The sequence below is a fragment of the Protopterus annectens genome, chromosome 12.part0, assembly GCF_019279795.1.
Source record: "Protopterus annectens isolate FY-2018-M chromosome 12.part0, PAN1.0, whole genome shotgun sequence".
NCBI classification, from domain to species: Eukaryota; Metazoa; Chordata; order Ceratodontiformes; family Protopteridae; genus Protopterus; species Protopterus annectens.
The window spans coordinates 787,486,189-787,506,760 of NC_056746.1; the positions used below are offsets into that span (position 1 = coordinate 787,486,189).

General features: G+C 44.6%; 1 protein-coding gene across 2 annotated transcripts in view; it reads left to right on the forward strand.

The window, feature by feature from the left end:
* Positions 1-20,572, forward strand: part of HMOX2 (heme oxygenase 2) — a 970,295-nt gene that overhangs the window by 557,566 nt on the left and 392,157 nt on the right. The window lies entirely within an intron of this gene.

Genomic DNA, 20,572 nt, shown 5'->3' on the forward strand with positions numbered 1-20,572 from the left:
GGGATGTGCCCTGATAAGGATACCACTCCAGCCAGTCTACAAACCTGCAGGCTCCTCCTTTGCATGCCTTGCATCCACCTTTAGCACAAGAGGATGTGCACTTATAAAAGGGACTTTTGGATGCACCATAACTCAGAACATTCTTGCTGCTAGTGTACACATGCATACTTTTATCAGCTTTACTTCTTGTAGTACTGATGTTCTGCTTCAGCTGCTTAGACTTCATCCAGATATATCCCTATTCTTAAGATATGCTCAGCCATTTAGCTGTCACAAAAGAAAGAGTGAGGGAGGGGGGAGTTTGAGTTTTTGAAAAGCTACCCCGTATTTGGTTATCTTGCCAGAGAACCCAAAATCCCACTGAAACAGTGAGGCATTCGAACATCTACTGTTACTGGTAAGTGGGAGTTGCGCAACAGTACTTCCCCCTTTCAGTTTTATGGTAACTTTAGATGTTCTTCGTGCTTCACTGTTGCAGTCATCACATTTGGGTTATCCCTGCTGGGGTAGCCTCTGGCCGGCCTGAGTACCACAGACTTAGCATTTCTGCGTTGGTTGCTATCACTTGAAGACTGATGTCAGGTCATCAGGGGTGTAAAGGAAGGCAGCCAACACTATTACATCAGTCTTTCTTGCCATAGAGCCCGAAGCAGAATCAGTTCACACGAGTGCCAGTTGGCCGCTACCTGAGTTTCATTTCCGAATTGAAGTTGAAGTCTTCGAAAGCTAAGTACCCCTTTGGGGATCCTTTTTTCTTGTACTAACTGATGTCAGAAAAAGTTAATAATTGTCTCGCCTGTGGAAAGTAGATACCACACCGGGACTTCCATTCCTACTGTGTCACTTGTCTAGGCCCTGACCAAGATGTCCCTCGTTGTCTGTTCTGTGCTTTGTTTAACACCAGAACTATTCGTCATCGGGCCCTTATTGTAGACTGATATTTCTGTTTACAGTCCTCAAATTCCAATATGGCTTCCGTAAGCCATCCGACAGCAGACCTTCCGAAAAAACGTAAAGACAGAGACAGACCGCACAGGACTTAATCTTCTGACGATGCTTCCGCCAAGCTGGTTGTCAGTTCTCCGGAATTCAGTGATGTGCTTTTGCGGCCCCTGATGCCCACTTCAATTAATTCACAGGCCTCTACTGAGACCCTTTTGGAGTCCGGTATGCCATAGAACTCTTCTTCATCTAAGAATCCTGCGGTCGTCTCTACCTTGGATGGGTCCGGAGCCGCTGTGCAGGCACCGGCTTCCAAGGAAGTCCTTCGCAACACCAAATCCAGACATAAACCGACGCCTTCTTTCACGGGTACCGTTCTTTCTAAACCAGCCGAGTTCCTTAGGCCCAGGGGTTGAACCACCCCCAAGAAACTGCCTTCCAGCCGTTCTTTGGCACCTTCTCCCTTGCCTCAGTCACAAATGCTTAGAATGGCAGAGGACCATATCATGCTAATTAAGGGAAGCCAAGCCACTCCCTCAAAAAGAAAAAAAGATCTGTCTCCAGAAGTTTTGTCTGAACAAGAGTCACTGAATCTGATGCATCTGACTATGAAGACATGCAGCCCCTCTCTACATATGAGGATTCTGATGCAGAGGAATCTATTCCTTCAGCCTCTCCCCCAGAGGATTTTTCCTTTGGGGAAACCCTGCATACTCTAAGGGAGCATTTCAAATGGGAGAGTCAAGACTACCCACAGTCTAAAAAGAGACTTAGAGAGTTCCTGGATCTTCCACAGCACAGGCCCTTGGCCATCCCCCCAGTCCGAGATGTGGTAGATGACATCTTCCTTGTATACAGCTTGACTCCAGATGCCCTCCCTCCTGCTCCCAGAAAGCCAGACAGGTACTACAGAGTCCCTGACTCTCACAAGTATCTCTTTAAAAACCCAACAGCGGACCCTGAAGTCATTATTCAAGGCTCAAAAGGGGTTAAAGCTACTTCAGCTAAGAATCCCACCCCCTCAGACAGGGATTCCAGAGCACTGGACAGATGGGGTAAAAAAGTATACACCTCAGCTACTCTTGCTATAAGGGCACTCAGTTGTCAGTTCCATATGCTTAAATATCAGCAGCATACCTTGGAACCCCTTAAACAAAAAATTACCTCCTTTCCTGCATGGGCAGAATCTAAAGATTTACAGGAAGTAATGCACTGTGTTGGTCAAGTAACTAAACACACTTTGCTGCGGTTTTGACGCCCTAGAAGCTTCTTGCAGGGCAGCAGTCACTGGATCTGTCATTAGAAGACATGCATGGCTTAAGGAACAACCCCTGCCAGACCATGTCAAAGCACAATTTTTGGATGCACTCTTGCACAAAGATAACTTATTTGGTACTAAAGCAGAAGAGGTGTTAAAAAAGATGGAAGAAAAAGTAAAATCTATGCAGACTGTTAAAGATTTCTTACAGGTACAGCCCCCTAGGTTCAGCAGGCATTTTCCTTCCAAGCACTGCACCTTTCCTGCACCTAGTAAACAGGGCCAGCCTAGACCCCTTGGAAGCAGACGTCCTAGACAGCAGTCCCATTGGTTGGAGAGATCTAAGCAGTGGATTACCTCCACTTCAAAACCAGGGAGTTCTAAGAAACCCCTTATGTCAAAAAACTCACAGTGACTCACCCCTCCCTACCTCGCCTCTGCCCACCATCACATAACCTTAGGAGGAAGACTCTCCTTTCACTCATACACCTGGGCCACCATTACCAAGGATCAATGGGTTCTGAACATTGAGTCTCAGGGGTACAAATTCTCATTCCACACCCTTCCAACCCCCAAAGGGTTCCCGGATCTACCACCAAATCAGTGGGCAGAGGCTCAAAAGCAAATCCATACCTTGCTCTCCTTGGGAGTAGTAGAACACATTCCAGCAGAGCAGATAGGCCAAGACTTCTACTCCAGACTTTTTATGGTATCCAGAAAAGAGGGCACCTGGCACCCTATCCTCAATCTGTCCGTTCTAAACACCTTCCTGGTGATCCCAAAATTCAGAATGCTCACCCACCAGCAGCTGCTACCCATGCTGTCCAAGGACACTTGGCTAGTCACCCTGAACCTAAAAGAGGCCTACCTCCACATTCCCATGAGGGAGTTCTGCAGAAAATATCTTCGCTTCAGGGCAGGATCTTAGCACTTTCAGTTCTCTGCACTTCCCTTTGGCTTATCTACTGCTCCCAGAGTTTTCACAAAATGCCTGGCTTCGGCCATTGCTTTTTGCAGACAAAGAAATATTCAAATTTATCCCTACTTAGACGACTGCATTATTCATGCAGACAACCAGGAAAAGCTGCTCAAAGACCTGGGCTTTGTAAGGGACGTACTAATCCCCTTAGGTTACACAGTCAGCGAAAAGAAATCCAAACAGGTACCCACCAAGAGGATAATCTTCCTGGGAGCAAGTCTGGACACAGCATCCCAGATGGCTTGCCTGACACCAGAGAAACAAAGTTTCCTATCAGCTTACTTCTCTCAACTGGCCACCAGGTGCCAGCTTTATGCAAGGGAAATCCTACAAGCCCTGGGGTTCATGGCATCATGCATACTCTTTATTCCATATGCCAGACTGCGTATGAGGAAACTTCAGTGGTACCTGAAGAGCCTTTGGTGTCAGCACTCTCAAGATCTGGAAACTCTTTTACCTACTATTCCTTGCCTGAGGGAGGAATTTCTTTAGTGGTCTACAGCCTGCACCCACAACAAGGGACTGCCCTTCTCCCCACACCCGCTGCCCAGACCCTCACCACAGTCGCATCAGACTATGCTTGGGGTGCACACCTGGACGGCAGGTGCATACAGGGCCAATGGAACCCCCAGCAACTCCCCTACACATCAATCTAAAAGAGATGATGGCTGTGCAGCAGGCCTTGATAGCTTTCAAACCCCTTCTCTCTCCAGGGGTTCTCCTGATCAAAACAGACAACACCACAGTGATGTGGTACATCAGCAAGCAGGGAGGGACTCACTCCTACCGCTGTGCAGGCTGGCCATGACTCTTTGGTTCACAGCCTCTTCCATGCATCTACACCTGTTAGCACAATACTTACCAGGCTCTCTCAACTCCCTGGCAGACCAATTAAGCAGAAAACTTTTGGACTCCCACGAGTGGCAGCTCAACAGAAACACCTTCTTACTAATAACTCAGAAATGGGGAACCCCGGAGGTCGACCTCTTTGCCTCCCACACCAACCATCAGCTCAACAAATTCTGCACCAGGAAGCATCACTGCATGGCATGGAAAGTAGATGTCCGGTCTTCCCCTGGGTAAACCTCTCGGTCTACACCTTTCCTCCTCTACCTCTCATTCCCAAGGTACCGATCAAAATAAGGGAGAAAAAAACAAGGACCATTCTCATAGCTCCAGACTGGCCCAGACAGCACTGGTACCCCTTGCTGCACAGCCTGTCCCCACTGCCCCCAAGGAATCTTCCTCAGGTTCCCAACCTCCTAACCCAGAGGCAGGGGAATTCATATACCCCCAATTGCAGACACTCAGTTTAGCAGCTTGGCTTATAACCTGAGCCCTGACCAATCTGCCCTCCTCAGTAAACAGGTTCTGGATGTTATCCGAGAGGCCAGACGCCCTAGCACCAGAAAGTCTTAAGAAGATAAATGGAAAAGGTTCTGCAGCTGGACCCAGGCTTAGGGAGCCAATATGGCACACCTCTCCATCCCTCTCACCTGGACTACTTAGCTGACCTACTATACAGTGGTCTCTCTTTCTCCTCTATAAAAATTCATGCCACTGCTATTTCCGCTCATTTTCCCACTGAGTAGCCTCTTTTTTCACACCCTCTGATCAAACAGTTCCTCAGAGGGTCTAACAACTTGAGCCCCCCCCCCTCACCAACACTGGCTTGGGACCTTAACTTTGTCTTGGAAAAGCTCACCCTGCCTCCATTCGAACCAGCTTCTTCTGCAGAGCTAAAATTCCTCACCTGGAAGACAGCCTTCCTCCTGGCCATCACTTAAGCCAGAAGAGTCTCTGAGCTGCAAGCATTCATGGCAGTGGAACCCTTCATGCAGACAGGGTATTCCTCAGAGCTAATCTGTCCTTCATGCCCAAGGTGGTATCTAGTGTGGTTCTCACCAAATTTATCCATTTGCCCACCTTCTTTCCTAACCCTCAAAACAAGGGGGAAAGGATTTTCACTCTCTGGATGTGCACAGACAGCTCAGATACTATCTGGACAGGACAAAACCCTTCAGAAAATCTGATCAACTGCTGGTTAGCTTTGCTTTAGGGGCAGAGGGCAAAGCCATCTCCAAACAAACCATTTCCAAATGGAAAGCACACTGCATCCATTTCTGCTACAAGCAGCATGGCAAGCCTCCCCCCAAGGGGGTTAGGACCCACTCCACCAGAGCAGCCTCCACCTCTGCAGCATTCCTCAGATGGGTCCCCACCAGGGACATCCTGGAGGCTGCCACCTGGACATCTGTTCACACCTTTACCAAACATTACCACCTGCCTCTCTTCTCTAAATCCAAGGCAGGTTTTGCCTCTCCAGTCGGCAGGGCATGCTAGCCAGCCCCTAGCTTCCTTGATTGCCTCCACCCATTTCCTCAGCTTTGGGAATCTACCCAAATGTGATGACTGCAGCAGTGAAACACGAATAATATAGTACACTTGTGTACACTTACCATAAATGTAGATGTTCGAGTGTCCTCATTTGTTGCAGTCTTGGTTTCCCTCCCTCCTTCCCCCTTTTTTCTTTTTGTTACCTTTCTTCCTTCCTTGTTCTCCTTTCCTTAGAAGGGACAAATTGGTATTTTTTCCACTGGTGGGGTCCTGCCACCAGAGCCTGGCCTCCTACTTTGGGGGCTCCTGACAAGTTAGGGCAAGAAAAACTGATGTAATGGCGTCATCTGCCTTCCTTTATACCCCTGATGACCTGACATCAGTCTTCAAGCGGCAGCAACCAATGCAGAAATACTAAGTCTCTGGTATTCAGGCCGGCCGAGGGCTACCCCAGCAGGGATAACCCAAATGTGATGACTGCAACTGTGAAGACACATGAACATCTACATTTATGGTAAGTGTACACAACTGTACTGTTTAGAGGATGCGTATTATCATATTCATATAGCTATGTATTTCAAACTTTTTTAAAGTTTTTGTGTGACTGGAGTACACTTTTAATTCTCTGCATTACCGTTTGGGTTATCCACTGCTTCAGTGATAGCTTTTTGCAGACTGCATGGTATTCCTATTATTACTTGTCTGTATGATTTGTATATTGTTGCAGAGGGTTTACTGTTGAAACCTTGAAACTTGATCGGTCTCAACATCGAACCAATATCATGAAAATTGCAACAGCAAATGAGCAGTAAACTTGAAACTGAATACATCAACTCCTATAGTTCCAAGTATTTAACATAGCAGGATGTGACGTCAGTGACCCAAGCTGTGCACTGTTATGTACTGTGATATTCTAGAATCAACAGTACTTCACTTTTACTATTTTGCAGGGGGGAAAGCCTCCCTGCACCCCCTCATGGGGGGCTGCTCCCCCCACACCCCCTGCAAATTATATATACCAACTCCAAGATCGCACTACAGTGAGGAAGTGGGTTGACTCCCTGTTACTCACTGAATTGCGATCGCCACTCAAAATTCCGAACTCAAATACTTGAACTACACTACCTATGCAATGTAGTGTAGTTGATGTATTTGGGTTCGCAAAACTGCCTTTTGGAAAACTGCATGTCAACATTGTCACTCTCAATCGGCTGCAGTTCGCAAATCTAATTGTAAACCATTGCATAGTCTTTTGCAAAGTGGCCGGAATCTTCCACTTAGGTAAAACAAAGCAAAGCAGGCAAATCCAAATACTCAGGAACAAAAAGTCAGTTCGTGAACGTATTTTAATAAAAACGTTTTCGCTCCTGACCAAAGCAAGAGCTTCTTCAGACAAAGATAAAAAGAGCGCCAAATCACTTTTAAACGAACCCTATCATGATGTCATATCCTTAGCAACAGTCAGATTAAAAACAATAAGTTTACATTTTTCAAAGATGAATTAATTTAAGAAAGTGCATACTTTGACATCATTACTCAATCTCACTTAAAAAAGAATGGATAAGGACGTTTCCACCAAAATGGTGCCATATAAACTCCTAATACCACATCAAAGGCATACATCTAAATACAAACCAGGCAAAAATTCAAAATAGAACATACGTTTTTACTTTTAGGTACCTAAAAGGTTAAAACAAGTAAGGTAACTAAGCATTTAACACCGTGAAGATTTATCTAATGTACCCCAAATGAATGTTCAAAACAATTTCTATATATGAAACTGAATATCATGAACTCAAACCAGTTACATGTACAGGCATTAAACATAAAAGGTTGAAGAATTAAAGTTGTCCCTAAACAACCTTATACAAAAGGTTCCCAAACAGAAACTTTGTTTATCTAGGTGCCAAACATAATAAGATTTACTTTAGATCTAGTACCCAATACTAATTTCTGAGATAACTTTTATATTTTAAAATGACAGAAATGTTACACATTTCGTTAAGACCAGGTGGGGAAAAGGCATTTAGTAATAGCTGCCATTCCAGTTCTTTTAATTCAAGTAGGAGCGTTTGAGGGCCCCCCCTAACCCCAACCTTCACTACATCAATTCCCATAAAAGAGAAGCTATGTCCTACGTTGTCTAGGACATGTTTGGAAAGGGCATTGTCCGTTTTTTTATTTTTTATGGCATAATTATGTTGGTAAACACGGTCTCGCAGTCTGCGGTCCGTTTTACCAACATAAAATGCCGAACAACAATTACAAAGTGCAATGTAGATTATTGATCTAGAATCACAAAAAATCTTGTGTCTGATGTAATATTTTTCATCTCTTATCATAAAGGAGTTCCCTGTTTTTAATAATCTACACCAATTACAGAACCTGCAGGGGAAAGTTCCGATTTGTCTAGACAGGGCAGGATATAAATCTCCTGTTTGTAAAAATTCTTTCAGGTTTTTACCCCTCTTAAAAACAAAACCAGGGGAGACACCTAAGATTTCAAGTAAGTGGGCATTATTAACAATAAACTCCCAGTTTTTCTTAACAATGCAACACATACTAAAGGTGTGTTTGTTATGTGTAAGAACAAACCTACTCTTGAAGTCAAGGGGTGAAGGCATTGGAACCTGGTCAGTGGTATTATGTTCAGTCAAAAGGTTGATGGCATCATTCCTATTTGATCCTATCTCCAATTCCACAGTCATTTGAGGATTATACCGGGTGGAACCCTGTAATAATGGTTGGTAAAACCCTGAAGTTCTTTTAAAAGTGACCTCATCAATTAGATTGTCTAAAAGTTCCATAGGGTATCCTCTGTTTTGGAACATGTTTTTAAGAGTCCCACACTCCTCTTCGAAGTCCGTGAGGGTGCTACACATACGTGTAGCTCTCACTAGTTGGCCTTTGAAGATGGACTTCTTTTGTTTCCAGGGGTGGTTACTAGAGAAATGGAGAAAAGCATTGCAATAAGTATTCTTCCTAAAGATCTTGGAATGGAAGCAATTGGTTTGAACATTTTTGACAAGTTTAACATCTAAATACTCAGTCTCACTAATTGAATAGTGGTGAGTGAATGTCAAAAAGGTACATGATTCATTCATGTGCTTCATTAAGTTGGTAACGGTATCCAAGTTCCCATCGATAAGGACAAATACATCGTCCAAAAACCGGGTATAAAATTTGGAAGCCTCTTTAAATAGTGGATGTTCAAACAAAACGGTCTTTTCCCAGTGGGCAACCACAAGGTTCGCCACACTACCTCCACATGGCGAACCCATAGCTATACCCCTTTTCTGTAGGTAATGTTGGTTATTAAAGATGAAAAAGTTGGATGATAGAATAATATCGAGGAGAGTGGTGACCACTTCAATCTCCTCTTTTGGTGCCTCCAAGTCTACCAACATAAGTTCCACCCATTCCACAGCTTCAAGGTGTGGTATGGAAGTATATAAATCCACCACATCGATGGTTAAGAAGTTGTAGGAAGGGCTGAACAAAATGTTGTTGATAGACTTTAAGAAGGACCACGAATCTTTACAAATCTGAGGGAGTATTTTAAGATATTTACTTAAGATGTGGTCAACCACCTTAGCACATGGGTGAGTGATACAACATCTCCCATCCACTAGAGCCCGCATGGGTGGGTCCTCTAGATTTTTGTGAATTTTGGGGATCCCAAACATGGTTGGAACTCTAGGGAAGGAGATGTTGATGAAGTTAAATGTATCAATGTCAATCTTCCCTTCAATGAACAGATCTCTAAAATAACCCTTAATTCTGTTATACTGACCTGTTGTCTCATTCACAGAAGAACTTTCATAAGCTGGAGAGTCAAGAATTTTAAGCATTTTTAAAGTGTAATCATTCTTATCCAGGATGACCAAACCCCCACCCTTATCTGGTTTGATCACTCTAATAGGTAAGTTACACATATTTTTCAAACAGGATCTCTGTTCCGGTGTAATGTTACTATTAGAATCAAACCATCCAATATTCTTGAACAAATGTCTGAAATCGAGTTCACAAGCATACTCAAAGGTTTGCAAAGTAGGATGGAGAGGGGGGTTAAAAACACTTAACAATTTGAAAGGAGGTTTTTGGTTATTTACATCACCATTGAACAATACTTTAAGGTTTAAACCTCGTACAAAACATTTAAGGTCCATGAGAAGTTTAGGTAAGCTCATCCTTTGGTCAGGGACAAACGATAGCCCGAACGCCAAAAGTTCAATCAGATCTTGTTCGATGTTAATATCAGAAAAATTATAAATAAAAAAGTCACCTTTAATGTTAGTCAGAATTACAGGTTTCTGAGATAAAGGGGCAACTTCAGGAATAAAGTTAGCCTCAATTAAACTTTGTTCGGGTTCTTCTGCCGTTGAAAGTTCTTCCGCCCTAAAAAAGGTTTTGTCTGACTTTGGTTCGGGCTATCGTTTGTCCCTGACCAAAGGATGAGCTTACCTAAACTTCTCATGGACCTTAAATGTTTTGTACGAGGTTTAAACCTTAAAGTATTGTTCAATGGTGATGTAAATAACCAAAAACCTCCTTTCAAATTGTTAAGTGTTTTTAACCCCCCTCTCCATCCTACTTTGCAAACCTTTGAGTATGCTTGTGAACTCGATTTCAGACATTTGTTCAAGAATATTGGGTGGTTTGATTCTAATAGTAACATTACACCGGAACAGAGATCCTGTTTGAAAAATCTGTGTAACTTACCTATTAGAGTGATCAAACCAGATAAGGGTGGGGGTTTGGTCATCCTGGATAAGAATGATTACACTTTAAAAATGCTTAAAATTCTTGACTCTCCAGCTTATGAAAGTTCTTCTGTGAATGAGACAACAGGTCAGTATAACAGAATTAAGGGTTATTTTAGAGATCTGTTCATTGAAGGGAAGATTGACATTGATACATTTAACTTCATCAACATCTCCTTCCCTAGAGTTCCAACCATGTTTGGGATCCCCAAAATTCACAAAAATCTAGAGGACCCACCCATGCGGGCTCTAGTGGATGGGAGATGTTGTATCACTCACCCATGTGCTAAGGTGGTTGACCACATCTTAAGTAAATATCTTAAAATACTCCCTCAGATTTGTAAAGATTCGTGGTCCTTCTTAAAGTCTATCAACAACATTTTGTTCAGCCCTTCCTACAACTTCTTAACCATCGATGTGGTGGATTTATATACTTCCATACCACACCTTGAAGCTGTGGAATGGGTGGAACTTATGTTGGTAGACTTGGAGGCACCAAAAGAGGAGATTGAAGTGGTCACCACTCTCCTCGATATTATTCTATCATCCAACTTTTTCATCTTTAATAACCAACATTACCTACAGAAAAGGGGTATAGCTATGGGTTCGCCATGCGGAGGTAGTGTGGCGAACCTTGTGGTTGCCTACTGGGAAAAGACCGTTTTGTTTGAACATCCACTATTTAAAGAGGCTTCCAAATTTTATACCCGGTTTTTGGACGATGTATTTGTCCTTATCGAGGGGAACTTGGATACCGTTACCAACTTAATGAAGCACATGAATGAATCATGTACCTTTTTGACATTCACTCACCACTATTCAATTAGTGAGACTGAGTATTTAGATGTTAAACTTGTCAAAGATGTTCAAAACAATTGCTTCCTCTCTAAGATCTTTAGGAAGAATACTTATTGCAATGCTTTCCTCCATTTCACCAGCAACCACCCTTGGAAACAAAAGAAGTCCATCTTCAAAGGCCAACTAGTGAGAGCTACACGTATGTGTAGCACCCTCAAGGACTTTGAAGAGGAGTGTGGTACTCTTAAAAACATGTTCCAAAACAGAGGATACCCTATGGAACTTTTAGACAATCTAATTGATGAGGTCACTTTTAAAAGAACTTCAGGGTTTTACCAACCATTATTACAGGGTTCCACCCGGTGTAATCCTCAAATGACTGTGGAATTGGAGATAGGATCAAATAGGAATGATGCCAACAACCTTTTGACTGAACATAATACCACTGACCAGGTTCCAATGCCTTCACCCCTTGACTTCAAGAGTAGGTTTGTTCTTACACATAAAAAACACACCTTTAGTATGTGTTGCATTGTTAAGAAAAACTGGGAGTTTATTGTAAATAATGCCCACTTACTTGAAATCTTAGGTGTCTCCCCTGGTTTTGTTTTTAAGAGGGGTAAAAACCTGAAAGAATTTTTACAAACAGGAGATTTATATCCTGCCCTGTCTAGACAAATCGGAACTTTCCCCTGCGGGTTCTGTGATTGGTGTAGATTATTAAAAACAGGGAACTCCTTTATGATAAGAGGTGAAAAATATTACATCAGACACAAGATTTTTTGTGATTCTAGATCAATAATCTACATTGCACTTTGTAATTGTTGTTCGGCATTTTATGTTGGTAAAACGGACCGCAGACTGCGAGACCGTGTTTACCAGCATAATTATGCCATAAAAAATAAAAAAACGGACAATGCTCTTTCCAAACATGTCCTAGACAACATGGGACATAGTTTTTCATTTATGGGGATTGACGTAGTGAAGGTTGGGGTCAGGGGGGGCCCTCAAACGCTCCTACTTGAATTAAAAGAACTGGAATGGCAGCTATTACTAAATGCCTTTTCCCCACCTGGTCTTAACGAAATGTGTAACATTTCTGTCATTTTAAAATATAAAAGTTATCTCAGAAATTAGTATTGGGTACTAGATCTAAAGTAAATCTTATTATATTTGGCACCTAGATAAACAAAGTTTCTGTTTGGGAACCTTTTGTATAAGGTTGTTTAGGGACAACTTTAATTCTTCAACCTTTTATGTTTAATGCCTGTACATGTAACTGGTTTGAGTTCATGATATTCAGTTTCGTATATAGAAATTGTTTTGAACATTCATTTGGGGTACATTAGATAAATCTTCACGGTGTTAAATGCTTAGTTACCTTACTTGTTTTAACCTTTTAGGTACCTAAAAGTAAAAACGTATGTTCTATTTTGAATTTTTGCCTGGTTTGTATTTAGATGTATGCCTTTGATGTGGTATTAGGAGTTTATATGGCACCATTTTGGTGGAAACGTCCTTCTTATCCATTCTTTTTTAAGTGAGATTGAGTAATGATGTCAAAGTATGCACTTTCTTAAATTAATTCATCTTTGAAAAATGTAAACTTATTGTTTTTAATCTGACTGTTGCTAAGGATATGACATCATGATAGGGTTCGTTTAAAAGTGATTTGGCGCTCTTTTTATCTTTTTCTGAAGAAGCTCTTGCTTTGGTCAGGAGCGAAAACGTTTTTATTAAAATACGTTCACGAACTGACTTTTTGTTCCTGAGTATTTGGATTTGCCTGCTTTGCTTTGTTTTACGATTGTCTCGTTTTTGTTGGCTGCCACTGGAATCTTCCACTTAGGTAATAGAGCTCATTTTCAGACTGGGTTTCTAGGAGAACATTCAAAAGTCTTATTTGACTCCTTCCCACAGTATTATTAATTCCTTGGGTGTGTCCTGGATATTTCTCAAAGAACATTTCTTCCACAGGAAAAAAAGTAGATCTATATCTAGATCTTTTCCGGAGTTTTTCCAGTCAGTCCAGGACTTCATCAAGAGAATTTCTTAGGATACTATGATTCATGGTATCTATGATTCCCATCATTCCCATAGCCAGACTTCACATAAGAAAAATTCAATACTACTTAAAATATGCATGATCCCAACATCAACACCCACTGATGTTTCAAATTCCAGTTTTGTGAGACCAATTTTATATGAATCCAGGTCTCCTATTCTGTCTTCCAGCTTCACTAGTTTGTAACAAAAGATGCCTCATACTTTGCTTGGGGAGTATGTTCTTTGGAACAAAAAAGACAGACAAAAACACACAAATATTAAAGAGTTGTTGGGAGTTATAAATGCTTTTGACTCTATCAGTCATGTCTGGTCCCCTTTACTACTGCAAGTGATGCAGACACCACCACAGTGATGTGGTGCATAAACAAGCAGTGGGTTTCCAGGTCTTATCCTCTGTGCAGAATAGCTGTGGTAGCCTGGGATATAGCTATTCAGTACAATCCAACTCTCTAGGAATCTTGCATTTTGTCAAATCAAAATATTGTTGCAGACAGGCTGAGTAGGACCAGGACAGATCTTCACAAATGGAAATTGAATCAGAGGGGCATCCAGGATTTGATCCAGATGTGGGAGAACTTCAGATCAATCTGTTCTCCTCCATGCGCAGCAGACAACTTGCAAAAGTTTGCTCCAGGTCTTCTTGCATACATGTCTAAAGAACAGATGCAGTCTCAATTTCTTGGTTGGAAATGTACCTCTTTGCCTTTCTGCTGATATCCAGGGCCATTGTGAAGATTCAGAAGGACTCTCCAAAGATTGTTGTGATGACTACATCCTGGCACAGGCAACAGCATTTCTCTCTTATTTTTGAAATGGCCAAGGGCAATTACCACAAGCTTCCTCACAGACTTGACCTACTTACTGAAGACAGGGGTTGTTTGATGCACCTCAGCTTGAACCAACTTCAACTAACTGCTTGGCTAATAGAATTTTAATACCTTTTAGGTGCCTTTTTTTTCTCAGGATGGGCAGAAGGCATTAAAGGAGGTAACAAAACTGGCAGCTAGGACACTTGTATATTGGCAATGGAAAAGAGTATCTAGTTTGTACCATGCTAAGAACCACAGTCTTTTTAAGGCTAGTGTTTTGCTGGTTTTACAATATCTCTTTAAGCTATTATCCTCTGGCATTTCCTTACTCCTCTTTCAAGGTTAAATGTTAAGTTGTCAATCTCGCCTTCATTCTTGCTGGATGGGTTCGGAGCCGATCCTCGGCTCCGACTCGGCACTAGCTTTAGCTCGAGAACTCCTTTTACCAGCTCGAGGCAACCCTATATCCCATGATGCAAGGTGGAACTACCTCAGATCTCGTTTGCCGCTTAGCGAAAGAGGTCTCCTTTGCCAGCTGAGGTAAGTTTTTTCTTGTTAAAGAAGAAAAAGTTTAGTTAGGGGTTTAATTTCCCTTCAGTGTTAGGTTAGCCTGTATTTAGTACAGCCCACCCTATTCCCTTCCTTTTTAAACTTTTAAAATAGTTTTTTCAGTTAAATCTTTAGTCAGGCCTAGTTCCCCAAGTTATTCCCTTCCTGTGTGTCTGTGTAGGGATTAAGTTGTGTGTTTGTGGGGACTGTTTGTGTATATCCTTTTAGGATGTCTAAGGAAGGCAAGGTCTCAGACTTCAAGAAGTGTGACCAGTGCTGTCAGAAAATGTCCCTGACAGACGGTCACACTTCTTGTGTGTATTGCCTGGGGCCTTTGCACCTGCAGGACTCCTGTGCGTTGTGTCATGCCTTTAGCCAGAGAGTCCTGCAGGAAAGGAGGAACAAATTGATCCTCCGAGGTTTGTTAAAACCTGAAGGTTCTCCTCTAAGCAGGGGCAGGAAAACCTCTTAAGTCACCAAGGCTCAGGCTACAGTGTCCAAGCCTCCTCCGGTGGCTCCGGCTCCGGGCCGATATCGGCTCCGTCTGGAGCCGATACTTCTTCTGCTAAAGTAGTGGGTTCGGTGCGGCCGGCTCCGATACCCTGACTACTGTTGCCTTGTCGGCTCCGGCTGGAGCCGACACTTTATCCAGCATCAGAGCCGAGATCCTCGGCTCCATCTGGGGTTCTAGGGACCTCGGCTCCGATGGCTCCGGCCGCAAGAGATCGGTCCCCTTCGATACTAAGTATTCACTCGGCTCCGGGGTCTCCTCTTTTGTCGGAGCGAGCCATCGGAGCCGATCTTGAGATCTTCCAGGCTGTCTGACCACGATTTGGAGAGGGTGGTAAGCAGGCTGTTGAAGTCTCAGGCACTGGCCCAAATGCTCCATAGCCCGTCTCAACAGACTTCGGCTACAGCCCCAATTCTTGAGATTCCTCCTCCGACTCCACACCAGAGTTCGGAGCCGGAGCTTCTTGGGACAGCGACTGTTTCGATGCCGGAGCCGATATATCCTTCGGCTCCGACACCCTCGGCTCCGATCTCCTCCTTGAGACTTTCCTTGGAGGGATCCGGTCGTCGGGTTTCCACTGTCGGCTCCGAGGGGGCTAGTGGCATCGGACCCTTGTCCGACCCGCTCTCCCTCTCGGAGCTTCGGCTTTGGTAAGCTCTGCGCCGACATCGGCCTCGGAGCCTTCTCTCTCCTTGGAGCCGACCATTCCTGTTTCTTCGGAGCGGGTGTGTTCAGGTCTCCCGGGGAGAGGAGCCTTTGAGGTGATGAGGAGTGTCCTGGCCTCTGAGCCTGGTCAACGGTCTATCCCTCTAGCTCCTCCCTCATCAGTGCCTGCAGATGCCTCTTGCCAGCCTCTTGCTCTCAGGCCCAGGGATCCATCGCCCCAGGTTTCCCCACTGGGAATTTCCTCCTCTTCCGAGGTTTCTCCTGACCCTGCAGGGGAACCCCTCGGAAGAGGACGTAAGAGGAAACACACAGACTCCCTGAGTCTACTACATCTGATACCGACTTAGATGAGTCGGAGGGTTCCCCGGTCCCCTCTGAGGATGTCTCATTTTCAGACATCCTTGAGCTCCTCAAACAGAGGGGAATTGGCCCTCCATTGACCCCTCCGAGGATGAGTCGGTATACCTGGAGGCTTTGGATCCCGACCCTCCACCTCCTGGGTGTCTCCGCCTTCGACCCACTCATGCAAGTAGTGGCTCGGAAGGCGTGGCGCTCCAGATTCTGTGGAACCTGTCCCCAGGAGACCATCCAAGTTCATCACGGCCCCTTCGGACAAACAGTTCCTGTCCAAAGGTGTCTCTGTGGATGCTATGGTGGTGGCGGCGGCCACTAAGAAGGAACTGGCGGATCCTTCAGTACCTGTCCATCCTCCTAATAAGGATTCTAGGACCATGGACAGGTATGGAAGCGGATGTTTTCTTCAGCGACCTTTGCAATGCGTTCGCTGAATTACCTTTGTCACTTCACCAGGCTTCAGCGAGATATTCTCAAGGAACTGGGAGAAGTAGTCCAGGATCCTTCAGCTGCTGGGGCTCAGGAAAGATTGCCTCTCAGCTAGCTATCCTGAATTCGATATCTAACTCCTCCATGCGGCTCATATCTTATGCAGCCGATGGAGCAGGGCCGCAGGCACAGGTGTTGCTCTTAGGCGCCAAGCCTGGATGCGGCTGTGTAATTTTGCGGACCTTTAAGGCGTCCTTCACCAACACCCCTTTGACGGTTCGGCTTTGTTCGGACCTCAGGTGAAGGATACTTTGACCAGATGTGAACAGGACGGTAAAACTCTTTCTGCCGTTGGAGTCCAGTTTTCCACTCCTTCTAGACCATATCCCAAGGGTCAGAAGGGGAAGATGTGGTTCCGTAAAGCCCAAGGAGCTACACGGACACACGTGGTCAGTTTACCCCAGAGGCAGAGGGGTAACAATAATACGCCGCCCTAGAGGCAGGGGGTCCTCAGAACCAGGGCAACAGGGAGCCTCTTCCTGATAAGCCCTTTCAGCATCCCTGAGGTGTTGCCCGACTGTCCACCCTTGGAGGCAGTCGGGAAGAGAATTTCGCTGTACCCAGTAGCCTGGCAATCCCTATCACAAGACAAGTGGGTACAGTCGATTATATCCGAGGGTTACAAAATCCCTTGAAAGGTTTCCGTACCTCTACAATCCCTTCCAGACATCTCACCCGGTCAAAGGGATTTGGCAAAACAGGAAGTTTCAAAACTCCTGGGAAAAAGAGCCATCCAAACAGTGCCGGCAGACCAAGTAGGATCCGGCTTCTACTCAAGATTCTTTTGGTCCCCAAAAGGACGGAGATTGGAGACCAATACTAGAACTAAGCAGACTAAACAAATCTGTCAGAAAGGCAAGATTCCGGATGGTCACGCTGCAATCCATTCTGCCCTTTCTGGGCAAGGACAACTGGATGTGCTCGATAGACCTTCAGGATGCGTACTATCATATAAAGATTCACAGGCGCTCCAGAAGGTTTCTCCGCTTTCGGCTGGGAGCCAGTCATTACCAATTCAGAGCACTGCCCTTTGGCCTCACTTCAGCCCCCAGAGTGTTCACCAAATGCATGGCAGTGGTCACAGCTCACCTGAGGCGTCGAGGATTCCAAGTGTTTCCTTATTTGGACGACTGGCTCCTCTCCGCCACCTCCAAGGATCAGCTTCTTCGGTCCAGAGACTACACCTTACAGCTTTGCAAGAGTCTAGGAATTTCGGTGAATTTGAAAAATCCTCTCTGCTGCCTTGCCAATCTATCACCTTTATAGGCAGAGTTAGATACCGTCAGAATGTTAGCCAGGCTAACAAATCAAAGGATTCTGGACATCCAGAAATTTGTTCAGCTTCTGTTACAAAGCAACAAGGTCAAAGCCAGGTTTGTCTTGAAAGTTCTAGGCCTAATGGCTGCAGCCATTGTTCTTCTTCCACTGGCTCGCTTCACATGCGTCTCCTGCAGTGGATGTTGTTCACGCAGTGGTCGTACCACGATCTGCCCATGAGACACAAGATCTTAGTGACACAGTCTTGCAGGGCTCATCTACGATGGTGGATATCTTCCCTCTTCTTCATCAGGGCCGACCCTTTGTTCCCCTCCTCCAGTTGCCACAGTCACCACGGATGCCTCTCTGATCGGGTGGGGGCATTATCAGGGCAGGATGGTCCACGGACGTGGCAACCCATAGAATACCACCTGCACATAAATGTCCTGGAGATGAGAGCAGTGCTTTTAACGTTGCAAGCCCTCGATGACTTTCTTCCCACAGGGACTATTGCAGTACAGACGGACAACATGTCCGTGGTCTGGTACATCAACAAACAGGGCGGAACCAGGTCCTATCCCTTATGTCGAGAAGCTCTCAGACTTTGGCAATGGGCGATCTCTTCTCAGCGGTTTCTGGTAGCAACGCACATCCCCGGCAGGTCCAACCTATTGGCGGACAGGCTAAGCAGATCTATTCTGATGCCTCACGAGTGGTCTCTCAATCAGTCTGTAGTGGATCAGATTTTTCTGAAGTGGGGCACCCTTGTTGCGATCTTTTCGCTACCCCTCAAAACAGCAAGTGCCCAGATTACTTCACACTATTTCCTCTTCCAGGCCAACCCTTGAGAGACTCTCTAACCCAGGATTGGCCTCGGGGACTTCTTTATGCCTTTCCTCCCTTTCCATTGATTCCACAAGTCATTCAGAAAGCCACCGTGTTGAGAGCCAAATTGATCCTCATTGCTCCATATTGGCCTCGACAAATTTGGTTTCCGTCTCTACATCATCACCTTCTGGTGCAGCCCTGGCATCTGGACCCAGTTCCGGATCTTTTGATCCACCAGTCGGGTCAGCAGCACCGGGCCATTCATTCTCTCAACCTCACTGCTTGGTTGCTCCACTTCCTTCCTAGCCAGGCTACCAATGATTTCTGACTCAGTCAGAGACATTTTAGTGTCTTCTTTAAAGTCGTCCACTAGAACTGTTTATGCTAGCAAGTGGCGCCGTTTTTCTATTTGGGCAAACGCCAGAAATATTGATCCTTTCACCGCTCCTATACATTCTGTTTTGGATTTCCTGGCGGAGGTTTTTCATTCGGGATCGTCATCATCTACAGTCAAAGTACAACTGGCTGCTATTTCCAAATTTCATGTTGGCTTGCAGGACAATAACATCATGTCTCATAGGTTATGCAAAGCCTTTTGAGAGGAGTTTTCTCCTAAAACCGCCTGTGAAACATCCTCCTCCGCAATGGGATCTGAACTTAATGTTGGCATCCCTAATTCTACCTCCTTTCGAACCGTCTGCTACGTGTTCTTTAAAGTTGTTGACATGTAAAACTATATTTTTGCTGGCTGTTACTTCTGCAAGAAGAGTTTCTGAGATTCAGGCCCTCTGTACTCGTTCACCTTATCTGGTGTTTCATAAGGATAGGGTTTCGCTCAGAACTAACCCTTCCTTTCTTCCCAAGGTGGTATCTCAAGCCAATATTAACCAATCTATTGATCTACCAGTTTTCTTTCCTAACTATTCTGACAGAGCTGAACAGAAGCTGCATTTTTTGGATGTTCATCGTCAGCTCAGGTACTACTTACATAGGACTAAACAAATTAGAAAATCAGACCAATTGTTTGTCTCCTATGCAGAAAACAGGTTGGGTCTTCCAGTATCTAAAGTGACCTTATCTAGATGGTTGACTTCCACCATTTCCTATGTGTACTCTCTAAGGGGCAAACAACTATCTTCTAAGCCAAAAGCACATTCGACCAGGAGTCTATCCACTTCTGTAGCCTTTCAGGATAGACTTCCCATTGACACTATTTGTGCAGCAGCTACTTGGGCCACGCCTCACACCTTTGTGTCTCATTACAGGTTGGATTTGGCCTCCAGAGATAGGGCCAGTTTTGGTTCCACTGTTCTCAAGAGTCTGTTCCATTGAGCCACCCGGGATACAGGTGCTAGGGACGCGGTCCCATCCAGCAAGAATGAAGTCGAGATTGACAACTTAACATTTAGAAGTTATGTACCTACCATAACGTTCCATGTTAGTTGTCTTCTCTCGCCTTCTTTCTTGCGTCCCTCCCTCCTTCCCCCTGGCCTGGACAGATCTTGGAGAGTTCCTATTAGATTGCTTCCTCTGGAGCATTGTTATGAGGACTTCTTTTAGGAACCATAGTTCCTAATTATATTAGGATAAATCTTTAGCAGGGTTAGTTAGCTGCCAAACGAGATCTGAGGTAGTTCCGCCTTGCATCATGGGATATAGGGTTGCCTCGAGCTGGTAAAAGGAGTTCTCGAGCTAAAGCTAGTGCGGAGTCGGAGCCGAGGATCGGCTCCGAACCCATCCAGCAAGAAAGAAGGCGAGAGAAGACAACTAACATGGAACGTTATGGTAGGTACATAACTTCTAATTTTTGGCCATTTCAGCATGTCTGCCCATGCACTCCACTCACTCTTTCATTGCATTCCCATGTCAACATGTTTTTGAAAGGGGTTCTGCATACCCATCCAGATGGAAAACAGGTAGCTCCTTTTTTGAATCTTAGTTTTGCTTTGGAAAAATTAACTCTTG